The sequence below is a fragment of the Ranitomeya variabilis genome, chromosome 5, assembly GCF_051348905.1.
Source record: "Ranitomeya variabilis isolate aRanVar5 chromosome 5, aRanVar5.hap1, whole genome shotgun sequence".
NCBI classification, from domain to species: domain Eukaryota; kingdom Metazoa; phylum Chordata; class Amphibia; order Anura; family Dendrobatidae; genus Ranitomeya; species Ranitomeya variabilis.
Window position 1 is genome coordinate 105,259,363 of NC_135236.1, and position 9,136 is coordinate 105,268,498.

The following is a 9,136-nucleotide window of genomic DNA, read 5'->3' on the forward strand; positions in this document are numbered from 1 at the left end:
AGAATCCTTTTGGACGAATTCCTGTGGACCAGACCATTGAAGAGACAATCAACAAAGACACCCAGACACCAGGGGGCACAAAAGGCTTCAGCCTCAAAGTTGGAGCTGTTTCCAGGTTCTACCTGACATCAGAGTACCGCAGTATGTACTTGAGGCAGCTGAGGGCCCTGGTAGGCCAACAATATACTGACTTCAGCCATTCAGACCTACAGGTGTCTAGGATTAGAAGAGATGAAGCCGATGTCCAATCTTTCGTTCAACTGCTGGAGACAGGTTGGGTGAACCCCTTCAACAAAGAGCATAATGGTGAACTTATCAGTTTGTCAACAGCGACTGTAGCACCACCAGATGTAGCCAAAGACCTTCAAGGGGCATACAGTATAGGAGAGGATGCATATCAAACATTCAAGGATGAGCGTTTGGGTACCGATAAGCCAACTACATTGTTTCATGACAAGATGACGAAGAACAAACTTAAAACGTTCTCTAACATCCAAATGAAGACACGCAGACAAGGTCTTGGCAAGGAGGTAATTTTGAAGGCTGACAGAAACCTATTTGGCCAGATGATACTTGTAGCTGAGAACAGAAAGCTACAAATGAGTGATGTCTTGACTCATCCCCTGGGTCCATTGCCATGGGCACTTGCCAATGGTGATGGGTCTATCCGCAAGACCAACAAGGCTGCCCTCGCAAGGGAGTTGGAGAGGAATGCTCGTCCTGCAGAAGTGATCCCCGAGCCCTCTGCAACCATCATTGATGGGATGAGCCTGGTTCAGAAACTGAAGGGAAACAATGCAACATTTGGCCAGCTAGCAGGCACAGCAATGAGTCGCGCTATCCATGAGGGTGCTAAGAGCAAGCGCATTGATATTGTCTTTGACGTCTACAAGGAGACATCCATCAAAGATACAGAAAGAGTCAACAGATATGAAGGCACAGGGATCCATTTCAAGAACATTCAACATGGGCACAACATCCAGCAGTGGAAAAAGCTTCTAAGTAGTTCCTCCAACAAGGCAAGTCTCATAAAGTTTCTGGTAGAAGAATGGAAGGCGAAACACCACAGGGAGAAGCTTGAGGAGAAGGAGCTGTATGTCACATGTGAGCAGCTCTGCTTTAAGATCACCAAAGAACAGTGGGAAGAGGCTGCTGACCTTAAGTCAAATCAAGAAGAAGCAGACACACGCCTCCTTCTCCATGCTCTTCATGCAGCAGAATCTGGTTACAAGTCGGTCATCATCACTTCGGAGGATACTGATGTCATGGTCCTGTGTCTGGGCATGTGCCACAAAATCCCATCCCACCTGTTCCAGAAATGCGGTACACAGAACCGGACAAGATTCCTGGATATCACCACTCTGAGCCGAACATTGGGAGGCAGCGTATGTGATTCATTGATTGGTATGCATGCATTTACAGGCTGTGACACCGTCAGTGCATTCGCTGGCCGTGGGAAGATGACGACACTCAAGCAGTTGAAGATGAACAAGACATACCAGGATGCCTTTCAGGAAGTTGGTCGTTCATGGGAAGTGTCTACCGAACTTTTTGAGAAGTTACAGGAAATCACCTGCCACATGTACCTGCCAACTACCCAAACAACTGAGGTAAACAGGCTCCGTTATCAGCTGTTCTGTGCCAGACGTGGAGTGGTAGAGTCAAGTCAACTCCCTCCTTGCCAGGACTGCCTTTTCATGCATGCACTGCGTGCAAACTACCAGGCTGCGATCTGGAGGAGAAGTCTGCAGAGCCAGCCATGGGTTGCAAACCCAACAGACTGCGGTTGGATGATAGATAACGACGGAAAGCTTGTTGTCAAGTGGATGCAAGGGGCACCAGCACCAGAAGCTATTATACAGCTACTGTCCTGCAAGTGTGTGCGGTCATGTGAACTTCCTCAGTGTACTTGCCTCAGCAATGGCCTGAAGTGCACAGACATGTGCAGATTACAGACATGCCAGAACAAGGGTACTGAAGACGAGCCAGTAGAACAACAGTCAGATTCAGAGTCCGATGTTGAAGATATTATGGAGTAACATATATATATATATATATATATATATATATATATATATATATATATATATATATATATATATATATATATATATGCACATGACATGTTCAGTGTGTATTTACATAACTTGGATTAAATTTTGTTACAAATACTACATCTAGTCACTCCGGGTGGTACCGATATCGTCATATTTGGTTCTTGGCTCATGCTAAAATTCCTGTGGAACACCTAAAGGGTTAACAGTTTTTAAAAATGAGTTTTGAACAGCTTGAGGGGTGTAGTTTGCAAAATGGGGTAATTTATGGGTGGTTTCTGTTATGTAAGCCCCTTAAAGTGACTTCAGAAGTGACTTGGTCCTTTGAAAAGTGGGTTTTGCTGTAAATGTGAAAAATTGCGCATAAAACTATAAGCCCTATTACGTCGTAAAACAATAAGGTTTCATTTTCAAAATGATGCCAATATGAAGTAAACATGTGGGGAGTGTAAATTAATAACTATTATGGGGGGTATCAGTATTTTTGTAAAAAGCAGAGAATTTCAAAGTTAAAAAATTGCCGATTTTTCCAAAATTTCCGAATATTTAGCATTTTTTTATATAGAAAGGTAAAATATATTGACTCCCATTTAGCACTGACGTGAAGTACAATATGTCACGAGAAAACAATCTCAGAATGGCTTGGATAGGTGAAAGCGTTCCAAAGTTATTAGCCCATGAAGTGGCACAGGTCAGATTGGCTTAGGCACTTGGGTACAAATAGGCCTAGGGCTGAAGGGGTTAATAAGCTACGTATATGTAAGGGCTATCATATCAAAAAATAAACTACAGACATGCATCTACCTAAAAATACCAAAGAGAATTAGTCACTCCGCTTGGTACCGATATCGTCAAATTTGGTTCTTGGCTCATGGACTAAGAGCAGCAGCCCTATAGTGGCTGCTGATTGGCTGCAGTGCTCATGTGACATAAGGTCGCACGAGTCCTGGCACTGACAGCGCAGGAACGGCGCCGGCACTGGAGGGGAGTGAAGGTTATTTTTATTTTAGAAGGGGGACTGCTTTATCTGAAAAGGGGTAATCCAGATAGCGGAAACTCCTTTAAGCCTCCAGAAGCTATTAGAGCTCCCATATGTCACCCTAAAGAGAATCTGTCAGATTAACCTCCCCAACCACATACATGGGCATGCAGATTTTCAATGTTAATTTCATGGACACCTGTATATTGTCCATCTGCTGATGCGTTCCCCACCTGCATGCCAATATATATACAGTTTGGGGGGGAATGATTTTACTGACAGATTCCCATTAATACAAGTATATATTAAAATATATGTGAGCTATTTACGAAATGTGTCCTGTTTCATATGGGATAATTCTAGAATAGTAGAAGGAGTTCTCGGACTATAAGCAGAAGGCTGAAGGCCAACTGTACATAGACACTGCTCAAAAAAATAAAGGAAACACTTCGGGTATGTTTCCACGTTCAGGAAACGCTGCGTTTTTGACGCTGCGTTTTTCCGCAGCGTCAAAAACGCAGCGTCCAGATGTTACAGCATAGTGGAGGGGATTTCATGAAATCCAGACTCCACTATGCGTTAAAAAACGCATGCGTTTTTGCCGCGAAAACGCATGCGTGGTGCGTTTTTTCTAAACGCAGCATGTTGCTACTATGAGCAAAACACGCAGGCACACCGCAGGTGACCTGCCAGTGACCTCAGATGCAGTTTTGGTCAGGATTTTACCTGCATAAAATCCTGACCAAAGACTGAAGCAAAACTGAACGTGGAAACATACCCTTAAACTACACAATGTAACTCCAAGTCAATCACACTTCTGTGAAATCAACCTGTCCGGTTATGAAGCAACTCTGATTGTGAATCAATGGGCAGCATGGTGGCTCAGTGGTTAGCACTGCAGCGCTGGAGTCCTGGGTTCAAATCCCACCTAGGACAACATCTGCAAGGAGTTTGTATGTTCTCCCCATGTTTGCGTGGGTTTCCTCCGGGTTCCCCGGTTTCCTCCCACACCCCACAGACATACTGATAGGGAATATAGGTTGTGAGCCCCATCGGGGACAGCGATGATAATGTGTGCAAACTGTAAAGCGCTGTGGAATATGTTAGCGCTATAGAAAAATAAAGATTATTAATAAAGATTATTATCAAGTTCTCCTGCTGTTGTGCAAATGGAACAAACAACAAGTAGAAATGATAGGTAATTAGCAAGACCGCCCCTATAAAGGAGTGGTTCTGCAGGGGTGGACCACAGACCATGGTGCCATATTATAATGCCATAATATTGTCAGCTGCATAAGGCCTAAGCCGGACACACATACACCATACACATTAGATTGCAGATGAGCTGGAGCCGCCATTGATCTGCAGACTAATAACTCTTGCCAGCCCAACTCTATAACATGGCCACGGTATACACAAGTTGCTCCGGGACTGTATGGCCAGTCATTGTGCCGCAGAGTCTGATGTCCGATCAGGAGCCTGAATAGCTGCTTTAAGGGCTCGCTCACACTGCCGATCAGGCCGATTATGCTAATGACACTCGGATCAAACTCTGCCAGAGTCCTATCCAAGGCTCACATGAGTGTGATCCTAATCTCTCGCATGATAGAATGGCAGCACAGGTGCGAGGAGACGGAGAACATCATTTCTCCATCTTCTCCAATGTCTCTGGGCACGTACATCGGACTGCACTCAGATGACATCCGAGTGCAGTCCAATGTTTCACTTGCACCCATAAATTTGTATATAAGAGATGGAATCCACCAAGTAACGTGACACAGCAAGAGACCCTGGACCAATACTGACTTCTGCAGGTGAACACAGGTACTGCAACCGCTGTAGAGCTCACTGATAAACCAACTTAGTATAAGTGGATCCCTCACAGATCACACATTATTAACTGTTAAACTGCCAGAAACGCCAATACATTATAAGTGCTTGCTGCAGCTAGAAAACTGTCTACTTAGGGTATGTGCACACAACATCTTAAAACCGCCAGTGGAACAAACGAGGTTTTCCTAGACTAAGCTGCTTCAGAAGATGTTTTTGAAGTGGAAACAAAGAAAATTCCAAATCCTAATCAAAAACTTGGAAATTCTGATCAGTTTCTGTGCAAAAAAAAAAAAAGTCTTGAAAACTTGTGCACATAGCCACGGCTGGTTTTGTCATGGTTTTTGCCTTTTTTTCCTAGAATTTCAGCGGAATTAACACGTCACTTCTTTTAGCTGGATCCTGAAGAGGTTAAATGGAGTAACAAGCCCTGGGCACTCGGCGACGCTTTCACATTGCCGGGCATTGTGTTCACTTTACAGCGTTTCTTCCTTGTACTCTTTCAGGCAGATTTCTGGTGGATTCCGCCTGATATAGACATCAAGTGCATATTCCCTGACACAGCCATCTTTTGGGGTTTAGGATGTCGGTTCTCGACAGGACGATGCAGCACAAAGGGTTATTCACCCAGCATACTGCTTGTTTGGCCGCCGGTCTACACTGTAAGAATATGGGGAAATGAGCGCACGGCGTAGAATCAATCGGCCACGGTAATCTTGCACTGTACATGGACAATTTAGAGTGATTCAGTACATCACACCCACCAAGGGTGCGGGAGGCCGTAGCCTGTAATAAAGGACCCCAGGGTGACCCTTTTACAGCATCTAAATGCACCCAAGGTGGCAAATTCTACGTCCTGCCAAATAGCTGCCATGAGATGCCTGGAGGAGCGCATCTCTGGCCACTGGGCTTCATCACTGTTCCTATGCTCAGCACCTCGGTGACCTTCCCTTTACACGCCCTTGCTGCGGTAATAGTCTGCATCACATGCTCAACCTTATCTCCAACCTTGAACAATCTGAGGCCATAAAACTGCTACAGCTCGGTATATAGGTGCGAGACACGACCATTACTTGTTGCAGCGTGTCATAAGGGGATAGGCAACCTTTGGCACTTCCCATAATGCCGCACAGACCTTACGCCATTTTGTTCTCAATATAAACATGAACATATTGTAGAATATATACAGGTCAATGTAGAACACGGATCACTAGTGATGGCCGCAGAGCCCGGCGGGCCATACTGACGGTCCATCAGCCGGAATGTAACACCAGAACACGTGCGGACCACACAGTACTACTTGGGAGTATAGAAACCCCCGTGCCCATATCCCCCCGAGTGTATGGTCCATGCCCTAATGGGACCTTTATGTCAATCCATTGAGAGGGACTGATAATCTCATCAATAAATCTTAACCCCCTTCCTGCTGCAGCCATATTTTTTGGTTGTCTTTTTTTTTCTGCAGACAGGAAGAATTGTATTTTTTAATAACATTATTTAACGTACGATAAACATTATTAAAAATCTGGCACATTTAATTTTTCTTTATTAATTTTCCGAACTAAAAAGTTGTGTGTTAGCATATACTTTTTTTTTTATTATTACATTTTCATTTGTTGGAGCCATGTTCGGGCCTGGGTTTTTGGGAACATAGAAGTTTTTGATCACACCCTGTTCCACTTTATGGAAGTGACCAAAATACAGCAATTATTTTATCCCACTTTAATACTGGAACAAGTTATTATATCACAAGTGCAATACGCTGTAATAATAATAAATCTTTATTTTTAAATAGCGCTAACATATTCCACAGCACTTTACACACATCATCATCGCTGTCCCCAATGGGGCTCATAATCTAAATGTCTTTGGAGTGTGGGAGGAAACCGGAGTACCTGGAGGAAACCCACGCAAACACGGGGAGAACATACAAACTCCTTGCAGATGTGTAATACTTCTATATTGCACTTTGTGGGCCCATCGATGCTCGGACAGCCCATCAGCATCACATCATGTTGCGAGGGAAGGGAAACTGGGTAACTGAGGGAACCTAGTCTCAGCTTAATCCTCTGTTCAGCGGCCTGTACAACTGGTTCTATGATTTTTATTAGCGTTCAGAGGGTAAGAGACCAACTGGCCAACATACTGGAGACTGTATTCTGGGTGTCATAAAGAGGGCAGACTAACTCCAGACTATATAACTACCAGAAGGTGGTAATGTGGGGCAAGGGAAAGTGAAAGACATAAAAGTGTATATGTACATATAGTCATGCTCGAAAAAGTGTTTCCCCCAGAAAATTATTGCAATTACATGTTTTGTTATACACTTATTTATTTCCTTTGTGTGTATTGGAACAACACAAAAAGAGAAGAAAAAAAAAGCAAAATTGGATAATTTCACACAAAACCCCCAAAATAAGCCGGATAAAATTGTTGCCACCTGTCCAAAATTGTGGGTAAACAACTTTGTTTCAAGCACGTGAAGCTCATTCAAACTCACTCGTAGCAAGTAACAGGTGTGAGCAATATGAAAATCACCCCTGAAACCAGATAAAAAGGGAGAAGTTGACTCAGTGTGGCAGTGTGTTTTTTTTTGCTGCCTCTGGCACTGGGTGCCTTGACTGTGTACAAGATAGTAGGTAGGGACAGTGGGAATCTTGTTCATCCATTCATGCGCGTCACTAATTAGAGGACGAGGCAATTGGCTTCCTTAAGAGAGTCATAGTTACTCCCGCCGTTTACCCGCGCTTCATTGAATTTCTTCACTTTGACATTCAGAGCACTGGGCAGAAATCACATTGCATCAACACCCGTCTCAGGCCTTCGCGATGCTGTTTTAATTAAACAGTCGGATTCCCCTGGTCCGCACCAGTTCTAAGTCAGCTGCTAGGCGCCGGCATGACTGTGTACAAGGCATCATGAAATCTGAAGATTACCAAAGTATTTTGGGTCACAATGTAGTGCCCTGTGTCAGAAAGCTGAGTTTGCATCCTAGGTCATGGGTTTTCCAGCAGGACAATGACCCCAAACACTTCAAGAAGCACCCAGAAATTGATGAAAACAAAGTACTGGAGAGTTCTGAAGTGGCCAGCAATGAGTCTGGATCGAAATCTCATTGAACACCTGTGGAGAAATCTTAAACTTGCTATTGGGAGAAGTCGCCTTCAAATATCAGAGACCTGGAGCAGTTTTCAAATGAGGAGGGGTCCAAAATTCCAGTTGAAGGGTGTAAGAAGTTTGTTGATGGTTATAGCAAGCGATTGATTGCAGTTATTTATTCCAAAGGATGTCAACAATTTTGTCTGGCCCATTTTTGGGGTTTTGTGTGAAATTATGTCCAATTTGCCTTTTTTTGCTCTGTTTTGTTCCAATACACACAAAGTAAATAAGCACGTGTATAACAAAACATGTGCAACTGCAATAATTTTCTTGGGGAAATACTTCATTTTCTGGAACAATTTCAAGGCTGCCAAAACTTTCAGCCATGGCTGTATATCTATCAAAAGTTGTGATAGTTTTTTGGTGTTAAACCGCCAAACCTTTCTGTTACGTTACAGCGTTCTCATCACTTTTTCAAAGTGTGTGATAACTTGGGCATTGTTACCTATGTATATTATGTAAAAACTTTTTTTTATGGATTTTTTAAACTTTCACAATCCTCATTCCAATAGGGAAGCGTTGTAATAAGCAGGAAATCAGCCACAGACAGAAGGGTTCTCTCTAAAAGATTCACCACCAGTTATCAAAACATCATGTGACCCTTTTGATAAATTTGGTGCAAATAAAAAGTAACAACCACAAGAAAAACTTTAAAAATAAATGTCATGTGCAGGGGGTTTTGGAGTTTTTGAGAGTTGGGCAGAACACACAGAAGTGGGTTATGTGATGCTATCTAGTAGCCAGCCCACAATAGCACTGATTAGAGGGGGTGCTGAGGGAAGCACAGAGAAGGAACAAAATAGGTAAAAGTTATGGTCAATGGGATTATAGGACTTTTTAAATGGAAAGATGTGTGGCATAAACCTTAAAAATTCCAGGAGTTGCAGGACCTCTGATGAGCGCAATGATCCCAATTCAGAAAAATGTTTACAGAAATCAGGCATAAAACACTTTGAAAATGTGCATATTTGGGCAACAGTTGTGCTGATTCTGACATTTTCACACTATTGAACGGGGAAGTTAATTTGCGGTGAGACGCACATTTTTTTTTTTTTTTTACAGAAGCGCCTGATTCTCTAGGAGGTGTCTCTAAATGAATCAGGCGCTTCTGACT

At 43.2% G+C, this 9,136-nt stretch overlaps 1 long non-coding RNA gene across 1 annotated transcript in view; it reads left to right on the forward strand.

The window, feature by feature from the left end:
- The window catches only part of LOC143775221 (uncharacterized), a 119,271-nt gene that overhangs the window by 95,670 nt on the left and 14,465 nt on the right, over window positions 1-9,136 (forward strand). The gene's annotated exons all lie outside the window — the stretch shown is intronic.